This window comes from Galleria mellonella, unplaced genomic scaffold (assembly GCF_026898425.1).
Source record: "Galleria mellonella isolate WM207_F2 unplaced genomic scaffold, CSIRO_AGI_GalMel_v1 utg312, whole genome shotgun sequence".
Taxonomy (NCBI): Eukaryota; Metazoa; Arthropoda; class Insecta; order Lepidoptera; family Pyralidae; genus Galleria; species Galleria mellonella.
This window is the reverse complement of record NW_026442074.1, coordinates 9859458-9873203: the sequence shown is the minus strand read 5'-3', so window position 1 is coordinate 9873203 and position 13746 is coordinate 9859458. Positions and strand designations below refer to the sequence as shown.

At 32.3% G+C, this 13746-nt stretch overlaps 1 protein-coding gene across 5 annotated transcripts in view; it reads right to left on the bottom strand.

Moving 5' to 3' along the window:
* LOC113515173 (golgin subfamily B member 1) overlaps positions 1-13746 on the bottom strand; it is a 96402-nt gene that overhangs the window by 67146 nt on the left and 15510 nt on the right. The window contains exon 1 of one of the 5 annotated variants that reach the window (XM_052896089.1): positions 13208-13452. The exons of the other annotated variants lie outside the window; for them this stretch is intronic. The gene's annotated coding sequence lies outside the window, so the exon portion shown is untranslated. Of the gene's footprint in view, positions 1-13207; positions 13453-13746 lie in introns of those variants that run through there. 5 annotated transcript variants of the gene reach the window in all.

The following is a 13746-nucleotide window of genomic DNA, read 5'->3' as shown; positions in this document are numbered from 1 at the left end:
GTATTTGCATGGCTGTGTTTCGGTTTGAAGGGTGGGATATGGCGTGAATTTACAGGGTACAGAGAAATAACACTTGAGTCCTCAGGAATGGCAACGCATGGGGAGTATCATGGGCGAAACAGTATACTCTGTTATGTCCATCGTACTGCTCATGTCTATAGGCGACGGTTACCACTTTCCATTAGGTGGGCCGTCAGCTTGTTTGCCATTCTAAGTTGTATAAAAAAAAGTATTAGTGTTCAAATATTTATTAACCAAAAATCTCTCGTTATCATCGGTGATAATATGTTTGTTTTTTTTTAATGGCTGAACATGAAATGGCAATCCCACCTGCGCTGGTATACGCTGGCGGGGCACCAGTGAGAGATGATACGTATGAAGATGAAAGCGGGTCAGTTAACCTATCGTGACGAATTCGATATGAGTCAATCACGATGGTTTCCAGGGGGAAACCGCGAGGAGGTCGATCTGATTAAGTATACTGATAGCAATGGAGCTGTTTTCCATTACTAACAATCCCTTCCTCCTCAGTGATAACGAGTAGGTATAATAAAAAAAATTGCCTCTAAGAAAACAAAGTTAGCATTTTTCTTACAACTATAAATTGGTATTCTCTTCTTCTGCGTACTCCTGACCACATGGCTGCCATTTATATGTTGTTTTTATATTAAGATTTAGATTTTATTTTAAATATACTTTTACAATGCGAATTATTTATGTTTTTTTTATTTTTAGATAACAGTTATTGCTTGAAAAAACACGATTGTTGCAGAGAACTCTTTGAACAAGTAATCCAAAGGTTTATACTTCAAAACCTTTGAAGTATGAACACGTCAAATTAAAAAGTACGATAACTGAAAAATGTATAAAACAAACAAGGTTGTATCAAATATATATATATATATTAAATCTTTAAATGTGTCCATAGTAAGTTACATATAATAAAGATTTTGCAATACAAAATAAGTGATTTTTTTAATAAATTCTTTTATCTCACGATCTAAGTTTCCTGTGAATTTTTTCATAGACTTACTACATATTTACATAGTATAACGTAGGTACTAGGTACTTTATAATCCAAGGATTTTCCCCTAATTAAAAAAAAAACTGTATGACTTGATATCTTACTATCGTCCCGCCTTAGGATTTAAAAATAAAATTATAATAGACTAGAGGAAGAATTGATTTGCATACCTATTAAAATGAAATCTTATTGAATTTATACTTGATCAATTGCTTGACTGATAACGATGAATATTTGATTTAAAACTCATTACAAGAATACATGATGCTCGCAAAAATGATCGGATATATAACGACCGATTGCCATTGAAAAAAAAAAAGAAGACACACGGGCACGGATAGATAGATAAAAGTACTTTTTTTTTAATCTGTTAATCGCTGATAATATAGCTTACTATAGGTGAAAAAATATCAAAACCATTTTTAAATGTCTTTAAATATTTTTCGAATATATCAATTACAATCAAAATATCAAACATATCCTTTATATAATTATGTTTATGCAGCTAGATGCGGATTTAAGTATAAGGAAAAAAAAAAGTATTCGTTCATAATCATACTGAAGGGTGTCCAACGTCGAAATTTAAATTTGAAAAATAGAATGATTTTCTAAATTTGATTATATTTTTTAGATATGTATTCGGGTTCACTATATTACTATGTAAATATATGTAAGTAAAAGGCCGGGTCGTAGTCTTCACAGCTGCTTTAATTTTTAAAAACATGGCCGTCTCCCCAGTGTTGCCCTCGCTCAAGCATAACATAGATAATACAATATACATATTATACAACAATATTGAAAGTGCTTTATGACGCTAAACATAATGTAAAAAACTACCTCAAACACACGAATATTTTATCTCATCTGCACAGACTTTGATAAGACATTTCGTTTTTAAAGTTTCCATGGAAATAATTATTGGCGCCAAACTTTTTTTTTTAAGAATTGTGCTCAAACCCAACCACGGATAACAGCTAATAGTAAACATAACGGTGTAAAGACTTTTATTCACTCGAAACGTAGAATAAACAATAATAAAGATGTCGCCACTGACCTTGCACTTTCGCCGGCATTGCGTGACACCCATGTGGACGTGGAATATAGTGGAACAATAACAGCGTCCAAACACAGTTACCGCAAGAGTATTATTGAATGACACCGCAGTTTAAGGTGTGCTAAAATTTGCAAATCTTCTATGGCACAAGCTATAAGAGCAAGCGATATATTGCTACTATTAAAATATTTATTAAACATTTACAAAGTGACTTGAAGTCGAAGGTCATCTTTTTAATGGTAAAATTCAATTTCATTACCAGACTCTAATCAGAATTATATTTAGGATTCCCAAATTCCCGAAAGTGGTTCTTTTTTTCAAATATATCTAGGTATTTTATAATAAGTCTTGAATACATTCTTTAAAGTTTTTAGTGACATTTTTATTACAATAACAATCGTATGACATAAGGACGACTTCGCCTTCGTTTCTGTGCCATTTTTAATGATGGTCTTATAATAATAATATTCCGTACCCATCATTGCACTTCAGATAATGTCGCTGTAGAATTCAATTCGAATCTGTTTCGTAGTTTAATCGTTAAATGTAACAGGTAAAAGACGTCAGTTTATCACTTAGTCCACAGCCTTTTTCGCCCACACCGCACCCTTTATGAATTCGATATAAAAACATTTACAGTCATTGATCCCTATTGCAATGATATCATTTTATAATAATTGAAGTCATCAAATAGTTTTGAAATTAATATGAATTATTTTTTATTATTTAAATGCGAACAAAACGGTTTTAGGATTACGCCATTTATCGTATGCCTTCCTTTTGCTGAGAGTCATCTGATTTCCCACAGACATAAAAATCTTTCAAAGAAAAAAAAACACATAGAAGTCATCTTCGATTAATTTGTTTGGGAGTTACTATCTTATAGTTGAAAAAAAAATACATTTTTTTTATATTATTAAGCTTACAAATAAAACTAATAATAAAGAGCAATATTAATAAGTTTTGTAAAGTCGAGGCCGAATCTATTACTGGTTTTTCCCATAGGGGAGGCAAAATTAAGTTGCACCGTCAATTATATTTTCTGTTATTTTTGTCTACAGTCGACTGTTAGATAACGCCATTTGGTTTAAATCCGCCATTTGCACTTTCTAAGTGTATTAAAGTTTAATAAATAACAAATAAATAAATGTTTTTAGTGTTTTAATGAAAAAAAAAAACATTTTAGTAAAAATACTATAAACATGTCATAATTCTATGTGTGTATAGTGCCTCAGCACTATTTTAATAGACTGTTTACTTGATTTATGTTACAAGTCTAGTGAATTCCATGGTCTTTTATGTCAATATCGCCATAACGTAACGTCACGTGTTATTTTGTTTTTTAACGTTATCACGCATGATAAGATAAAATTTAGATCAAGGTTATAAACAGCAATTTAGCCTCCCATTTAACCATAAATTGAAACATAGATTATCGCCTTCAAATGTGTACAACTCTACATGATATTCAATTTTCAATATGTATTTTTTATGTATAGATTACTTTTACATAAAAAAATTGAAAGAGCAAGGAAAGAAAGAAGTCTTATTTATTATTTTTTTTTTCTATCTATCCATTTAAGAGCTGCGCTCTTGTCGGTGGAGCTCGTGCCACTCACTACAATTTTTTTTATACAACTTAAAATGGCAACAAGCAATTATTTATATTTATAATAAGTTTACTATTGTGTAATCTTTTGGAAGAAACAATAAACAGTATCTATCTATCTATCTACCAGGAAATGTCGGGGAAACGAAATATCGGGGCAAAATGAAACGCTAATGTTAAAATTACATAATACAGTATTATATTATCTGTGATAATACATACCGCTTAAAGATGTTAAAATATCGTTCCTTTGGACTTTTATGGTAGGATTTATACCGAACGAAATTTTAAGCTCCATTTACTGGGCCGATTTCGGTATGAACGAAAACACAAAATTGAATCCGAAAACTCAGAATTAAATTTCATTGTAGACCCCTAGATCAAAACGTCGAGAAATTCTAGTAAATTTATCATAATTTAGCTAAATGACAGCGTTAATTACCATCTCCTATAAAAAATAAAACATGGAGCTCAAAAGTTTTTTTTTTTTATACAACTTAGAATGGCAAACAAGCTGACGGCCCACCTGATGGAAAGCGGTAACCGTCGCCTATAGACATGAACAGTACCATGGGCATAACAGACTATACTGTTTCGCCCATGATAACCCCCATGCGTTGCCATTCCTGAGGACTCAGGTGTTATTCCTCTGTACTCAGTAATTTCACGCCATATCCCACCCTTCAACCCGAAACACAGTCATGCAAACACAACTGCTTCACGGTTGAAACACGAATGGGACAAAGGTATCCAAGCAATCGACTTTTGTACAAAGTCTCCCTCTGGTGTCTATAAATTAATATTACTTATAATGTAAGGAGGATCATGGATTACAATATTCATTACGGTAAGCAAGTTAACAGGTAGGTAGTTAATTCTAATTATCATGTCGCAGCAATTACCCACAGATTATAACAGCTTAGTGCAAGTTGCGAGCGTGGGCGTCTCTGTCGCAATCACCGCGTCCCGCTCTACATGCGAACCTTACCTGTACCTGTTATAACAGTATTTATGATTTGTTGACTGCATTAATTTGTATGTGTATATATATATATATATATATATATATATATATATATATATATATATATATATATATATATATATATACCAATTATATGATGGTATTTGTTGATAGACCGTGTCTTACCCGAAAGAGGAGTCAGTTTTTTATGCACTTTTAAACTTAGAATGGCAAACAAAATGAGCCATCTGATGAAAAATGCAGTCCGTTTTACACGAATGTTTTTTTTTTATGAGTGAAAATGGTATGGTAACCCCACCTGCGCTAACGGGATACGCTGGCGGAGCACCAGTGAAGGGTGATAGATGAGAATGAAAACAGGCCAGTTAGCCCATCATGATGAATTCATCAGAAATTAACCATGATTGTTTTCAGGGGAAACCACGAGAAGGTCGACCTGGTTGGGTATATTGCTAGCAATGGGATTTTAGTCTACATTATTAACACCTTTCCCCCTTTCCCCCCTTACACGACTGTTATCCACTACCTTCTCTTCTACTGTGTTAGGGTGATTGAAAGATATCTCTTTTAGTAATAAGTTCACCTTCACTTATAGTGTTTATAATTGTTATTATTATTGAATGTTTTAGGGCAATATACATATATAAGGTCTACAGACATGAACAGTGCCAGAGAAATGATAAAGTATAGCGTGTCGCTAATGATACCATTCATGCGTAGCCATTTCTGAGGACTAAGTATCTGAAACAGGCGTGAATACATAATACGAGTTATAAAAACAGGATAAAACAGGAGATGTAAGTCTATGTTAGGATTAAGATCTAATTGTCTCTTAGAAGTCTCTGCCTACTTGCCCCACTTTCTTTAACTTGGTGTGAAGGTTATAGATAAATACATATGCGAAGGTGTAATTCTCTAAATGTCAAGATTTCAACAATGTTTTTCTACACATGATCTTTGTGACTTATTTTGTATATAGCAACCTTTTACTTTACAATCCCAAATACGCATGAAATTTTTTAATATTTAAATTTAAAAAAATGTTATATACTTCTAAATTTAAATATTCGAAAATTCCGACTGGTATTCAATTTTGGAATAGCTAGAGCGCAATAAAGCGTATCAATCAAAAATGCTCTTAAACTTTTTAAGTACACCGCTTAACTGCTTGGGAGACGTTATTTTCTCTTTTTCATCTTCGTGACTTACGCAATTTATTGAGTTTAAACCTGAATTTCTTATTTTATACTTCCTTTATAGTTTAATTACAGCCAGAATTAACTAATTAGTTTTATGTTATGGCCGTTTTTGAATATATGGCATGTGGCGACGTAACAAACACGGAAAATAGCAGGAAACATTTGTGTACCAATAAACTGCTTATTACATTAATTTAATTCTATTATTCAGTTAATATTCATATTTTTATTATTTTTAAAACTTACAGAAAAACAGAAACGACAAAAACATAGTGAGTTAATTAATTTCCCTTGTGTATACAGACAACTCATATTTTTGTTGATATTTCGGTATAATGTACGATAACTAAGTTCAAACTGTAATATCTCATTTAAGCTAAATTTAGTTGACTGTCTGCAACACTGGTCATATGTACTGACTTCATGGTATTACACAATAAGCCTTACTATTGTATATTGTATCCTGTTATGTCAATACTATTCTATTAGTTCTACATTTATGCGCTCAACCTTGTCATTTTTGAGGTGTGCCTGATTGGTAACATCTGATCAGTATAGTATAACACTACAATATCGTCAATACACTTACAGAAGATTAGTTTTGAAATTACAAAGAAAAAAATGTCAAAAATCTGTAAAAAAAATATTTCTAAAGTTATTCATTAGATTATCTATATTTTTTTTTTATTAGATGGAGAAATACGATTAATAAATAGCTTTGAACATATCAAACAATCCCAAACTGGGCAGATATCATATGGGCATCAGACAACTATCATTAGATGGATTAACTGTCCACTGTTGAACATAGGTCTCCTTCATAAGGGTTGGCAACCGCAGTTAAACTTTTCGTGATATTTTAAAAACGCTGCTGTCCTTTCCTCGACCTTTAAGTTCCTTTAGTCGCCTCTTATAAAGGAAACGCCTCCCACGGAAAAGGAGGAGATGGTCCATTCTATGCTGGGACTTTTTTTTTATACAACTTAGAATGACAAACAAGCTGACGGCCCACTTGATGGAAACTGGTAACCGTCGCCTATACATGTGTATAGGCAGTACCATGGACATAACAGAGTATACTGTTTCACCCAAGATACCCCCATGCGTTGCCATTCCTGAGGACTCAGGTGTTATTCCTCCGCACCCAGTAAATTCACGCCATATCCCACCCTTCAAACCGACATACAGCTATGCAAACACAACTGCTTCACGGTAGAAACACGAATGGACTATACGACATATAACTATCGGCATACTTAACTAAATGTTTATAAATACATAAGTGCCTTTGATATATAAAAACGGCCAAACCGTTATTAATAGTAGTCATTACGTTACAAAAATGCAAAATACGAATATTTATGTTAATAAGTATTATACTTATAAGTATTATACTTATAAATACAAAAATGTTTGTATTCTATTGGAATTTGCTAACATACCAGACTGTACAAAAGTCGATTGCTTGGGTATCTCTGTCCCATTCGTTTTTCTACCGTGAAGCAAGCAAGTTGTGTTTGCATGGCTGTGTTTAAAGAGTGGGATATGGATACAGAGGAATAACATCTGAGTCCTCAGCAATAGCAACGCATGGGGGGTATCATGGGCGAAACAGTATACTCTGTTATGTTCATAGTACTGCTCATGTCTATAGGCGACGGTTACCACTTTCCATCAGGTGGGCCGTCAGCTTGTTTGCCATTCTAAGTTGTATAAAAAATAAAACATCGTCATCGAAATTAAGAGTTATCCCCTTATCCATAAAACTATTATTAATAATAATAAATTAATAAAAAATATGTTGGAAATAGACCTTAATTATGATATACATACCTTACATCTAAGTACTATAAATATTGATTAATAAAACCATAAAATATTACTTATTTATTTATTTATTCTTTATATATAGATATTTTTTGTAATGTGGTCATTCCAAAAGAAAAATGTCTGGTACAAAAGGCGGACTTAATACATATATATATAACATTTTCTCCCAGTCAACCTTTGGCAAAACAGAAATTTAATTTATTTAAAAATAAAATATTTCTTAATTAATGTTATAGAATCGCATATTTAGCGGTACACTTTTAATGGCGTGCAAAATGTAGTCTTCTTTACGTAGATACATTTGAGATATTTTTTTTTTCTTTTGAGTTAAATTCCCAATTTGAAAGAAAGTGACAAAGCAGCGTAAAAGATAAAATAGATTTATTATATATTATATATTCTTTATTGCACTTGTAAATTACAATGTTAATGCATTTATAAATATTGTGAGCAAGGGTGGACTTATCTCTGACAGAGATCTCTTCCAGTCAACCCAATGCAGTTAGAAAACATGTTGCTAGCGGGCAGCTGAAGTGCTACAACTATTAATATTTAGTATACATAAACAAATATACAGTTAAATAAAATATTAAGATACATAATAAAATATTACATAAATACATATACTATAAATAAATATAATATCTACTTACTTATACAGTGGATGTTAAAATAAATGAATATACTACCTAGAATAGAAATTTAGTTCAATGATTTCAAAGTTTGACAGTTCAATTATAAAAATAAATTATAGAAAGTTTTAGTTTTTACGAATAAAGGTTTACGTATTTAGATCTGGCTATAATAGGGGTGGCACCTAAAAAAGGCCTTTAAAAATAAAAATGGGATTTAATTGGTAGAGGGGAAATAAAATATGATTGAAGCGCCTTCATTCATATCATATATTTAAAGATTGACTGCAAATATCGCGGGTGAATTTCATAATATACTTGAACAGGTTTACACAAAATTAATACATATTTCCATATTTGTTTGATTAACAACTTTATTGCCCAAAGACATTATGGTCAGGGCTGCCAACTATTTTATCTTATTTTTAAATTTAACTGAAATATATCATTAATTACTAAAACTATATAATAATAATAATATATTTATTAATGTCTCCTCATAAGTAACTTAAATTTACACATGAGGTATTTAGGATAAAATAAAATTAAAATAATACCGAACTCTGCTGTGAGGAGCTGGTGTCTGAAATAGGTTAAGACCTGTAGTACAGATCACCAGGCCCCCAACCGATATGTGTTTTAATACAAATAAACAAATAACACTGCACTGAAATGACACAATCCAAAAAATATATAATTATAAATTGCGATGCTACATTTAAATATAGTAATAATAATAAATAAACATGAATACAGTTATATTACTTATATACATATATATATATACAATATTAAACAGACTTTTTTTTTATTTTTATAAGTAGGATAATATATATACTTTGAAATGTCATTAAAATATAAAAACCATGTTGTAATAACTATTTTATTAACCCGCACCTTCTATGTCATAGAATCTCAATGTTTGTATGTTTGTTACTAGCATCACGCAAAAACTGCTGTACAAAATTAGATTCGGTTATCATAGGTGAGTTTCTAAGATCGAACTTAACATCTGGTATATGTTTTATTCGCCATTTCATTGGTTTTTCCACTTCCAATACACGTATTTTGCAAGCAAAAGCTGTAAAGGGTAATTTTATATCATATTGGATGGGTAAACTATAATCAAATTGTAAGAGAGGTAAAATGATGCTATCCACATTGAACCACGTTGCACCAAAACTATCTTGAATATTGCAAATTTGAATATGTTTTTATTCGATATTGTAACGTCTTTTATAACTTATTAAATCAAAGGATGTTATTTAACTATCCACTGAGATACAGACTCGGCCTAGTTCAGTAGCTAGTATATCTAAATGTAATTTATTATTTAATAAAGACAGTTATTATTATTATTCAATTATTATCCAAAAAATAAATGTTTATAAAAAAAAATATCTATTTTTTTACTCATAAATAAGTTGCCAACCCTAATAATAATGGTTGATATTAAATTAATCGCTCCCGTTATGGTCCGATACGATTCTCACGTAAAAGAATAATTATTTCATTATACGATTGATTAATATCGACTGTCATACACGTTTATATTTATTTTAAAATGATAATTATCTTACTGTGCGATTTCCTGCGTATTTTTTAGTAGGTGTGCAATATAAGTAGATTGATTGCTCCACAAAAAAGGAACGTGAACGCACCGAATTGGTATAGTGTTATATTATCTTTAACACTGATAAACTACGAGATATTTCATGCACAAAGACCAGTACCAGAAGGAGACTTTGTACAAAAGTCGTTTGCTTGGGCACCTCTGTCCCATTCGTGTTTCTACCGTGAAGCAGTTGTGTTTGCATGGCTGCGTTTCGGTTTGAAGGGTGGGATATACATAGCAGTGAATTTACAGGGTACAGAGAAATAACACCTGAGTCAGGAATGTAAACGCATGGGGGATATCGTGAGCGAAACAGGGGTCAGACCCCGGAAAATAATATTCAATATGCCAATGTTCGAGTACATAATATATCAATACATATAATAAAATCGTAACTGGTCGCTGTCTGTGCATTGAAGCTATATGAGAAAAACTGTTATAGGTGGCGCTTCATGAACGCAATAGAACTCAAAACAATGATTATAAGAATTTTTGTCTATACGTTTGTGCGCGCTAATCTCAGAAACGGCTAAACCGATTTGAATGTGATTTTCAGTTATGCGTTGCGGTTTGTTCCACTTAACATTTAGTGTTTGTTTTATTTCAATCGGTTCATAAAGAAAAAAGTTATATCAATCTAAAAAAAATCACATATAAAATACTATATAATAACCTGAATTAGCTGAAACTTTATAAAGGTATTAGGTACTTAATTGTCATTTAGGTATATATTACAATATGAGATCGGATTCATGAAGAGTTCCAATGGGAATGATATACGGGTACTACATAGTTAGAAGCGGACAATGGCGCGGGGAAACGGCAAACGTTGTTTTACCATATACATTATTTCTAGAACTATACATGAAAATTGATCGTACTACAATTATTAAATTCGTATTTGATATTAAATATATACATATGTAAAAACCAAATCTTTTCGTAATAATGGATAAAACCATATTATTATTATGCCGACCCCAAATAATAATTGGGATAAGGGTAGGAAAATGAATGATGATATACATATATAATATTAAATACGTATATATATATATATATATATATATATATATATATATATATATATATATATATATATATATAATATATATATATATATATATAACAATATATATATAATACGTACAATGTACCTTTATCAGTATAAGACTGTTTGATATGACCATGAGTGTGTGACTAGCGTCACTTCACGACAATTGTAATCATTGATATATACTTTCATGTCAATATTGACTAACTTGTTTTTGCGACAAGCGTGACTGACTAACTATGATTAATAAGTATAAATAATAGTAGATTTTTTTTATACAACTTAGAATGGCAAACAAGCTGACGGCCCACCTGATGGAAAGTGGTAACCGTCGCCTATAGACATGAGCGGCACCATGGACATAACAGAGTATACTGTTTCGCCAATGATACCCCCCAAGCGTTACCATTCCTGAGGACTCAGGTGTTATTCCTCTGTACCCAGTAAATTCACGCCATATCCCACCCTTCAAACCGAAACACAGCCATGCAAACACAACTGCTTCACGGTTGAAACACGAATGGGACAGAGGTACCCAAGCAATCGACTTTTATACAAAGTCTTAATGTGACAATGTCACAAAGTCTGCGTATATTGGTATCTCTGTTCCAATCGTGTTTTTTGCCATCAAGCAGCTTTGTGCTTCTATGGCTATATTTCTTGATGAGCGGAATATAAGTGCCACACGTTCTCACTATTATAACAATTTTGGCCGTGTGGTCCCGGCATAGAATAGGCCACCCCTTCCTTTCTTATGAGTGTCGTAAGAAGCGATTAAGGAAGGGCGAGGGATTAGCATTAGTGTCCCTTTTAAAACATCTCTAAAACTCATAACTACTGGCAGAACTCCCCAAGGGGGAGGCTTATGTTAAGCAGTAAACTATTAAAGGCTGATATGATTAATAATCACATGGTCTTCAAGCTAGGATATCTTGTGTCATGAGGAGCCAGACAACGAGAATCTAGAGGCTCAGCCCAAAACACTCAGACTCGAATCAATTTAAAAAAGTTTCCTAAATTCCGACCGAAAAATGTACCCAGGAGATCATTGGTCAATTGGCAATATGCCCATCACTGCAGTATAGACATGGAATATGGCAGTGAAATTACTAGGCACATGATGCACAAACTTCAATCCTGAGAAAAGACAACCCACAGCGATCTCTCAGACGGATCCTCAGCTTGTTACCCAACAAAGAAACAAACTGTTAAAATTCCCATATTTTTGGCAATTATTAGGGGAAAATGTAATCTTAACCTATGAATATGTAAGTGCTACGCTGGTTGTCACGCCTCCTCATGTGTTGCCACTCCTGAGGAGCTATAAGGATTACAAATGGACTATCTTACTATTAAGACTTCCAAGTGGCAAGCGAATCCATTGAGCGAATCAATGGATGGAGACACTGAACGTTGCTATCTCATTCTTCTTTATTAGCATGATGAGGATTCCATTGATAGATTAGCTTGTTTAGAGAGCCAGAATAGTACACAGCACACACGCAAATTGACTTACTGAAATCAATTTCCTGAAAAATTCTTATCTCCATGTACTTGTTTCAAAAATTTATATGTTGCAATTTATGTACTTAAGTACTTACCTATTAGTAAATAAATCAGGAAACAATCAATGCTAAGGGGAACGTTATTGATAGATGTTCCTTTAATACTAGCTATTTCGCGCAGCTGTACTCCCATGAATGAGCCCGAGTAATTACATTTCAGCGAGAAATTTCAAAATTACTTTCGTAATGCTTACGTACGTATATGGAAAAAAATATTTTGATGACAAATGTTTACATTCTAATTGTTATTTAATTCATAAGTATAAAAATAAGTTTGTTCTTTATGGAAATATAGCACAGACGTAGAAAAACATAACGTCAGTGAAGTTCTACCGGTGCGTAAGCTATTTTTTGTCGATTTTCATGACCAGATTTTATTCACCTAAACTTGTTAAAAATTCAATTTTAAATAAATGCCCTTTATTGAAACTTATTGTTAAAAAAATACAATAGAAATAGAATTTGACACTTTACAAGAGAGTTAAAAAACTGAAGAAAATCACTTTTTTGCTCTCCTGTAAAGTGCCAAATTTTGACTTATGCTCTGTTAGAGCTTCATTAAAATAGGTTACATTCATTCCGGGTCACGCGGACAAAGTCGCAGGCGAACTTTAAAATGATAACACCATAAGAAACATACCTTTGCCACTAAAAAGGATTGTGACTCACACAATCCCAAATCTCGTACACTCAAAACACTGAACACTACACGAGAATAACTGTCGCACGGAATAATTAACGTTCGTTAATTTAAAATAAAAAAAAAACACGGTCACACGAAGCACGGCTGAGCGTTATCAATATTAGTCATGTACTGAAATTACCATTGATAACGGGCATCGTATTATGTACACAAGACTCTTATAGTGAACTTGATATTTTTATCCGATAACACTCGCGCCTATAGAAGGGCTCAAGACATTATACAGGCTGACGTTAAAATCATTTGTCTTCTTTTAAAAGATTTTTTTTTCTAACATCGAATGAATTTGTCGTAAATTTCTCCCAAAAATTTTAGACCATTGTCCAACTGTCAAGATATTCAAAAACTTTTTGTCGTTTTTCAACGCATGTTAGTTTGGAGTAAAAATTCAGTTTCACTAGTAAAAAAGTCCATTAAAAGAATGCTAATAATTTTGACATCACCCTGTGTACTATACGCATAGAAATCTACGCCAC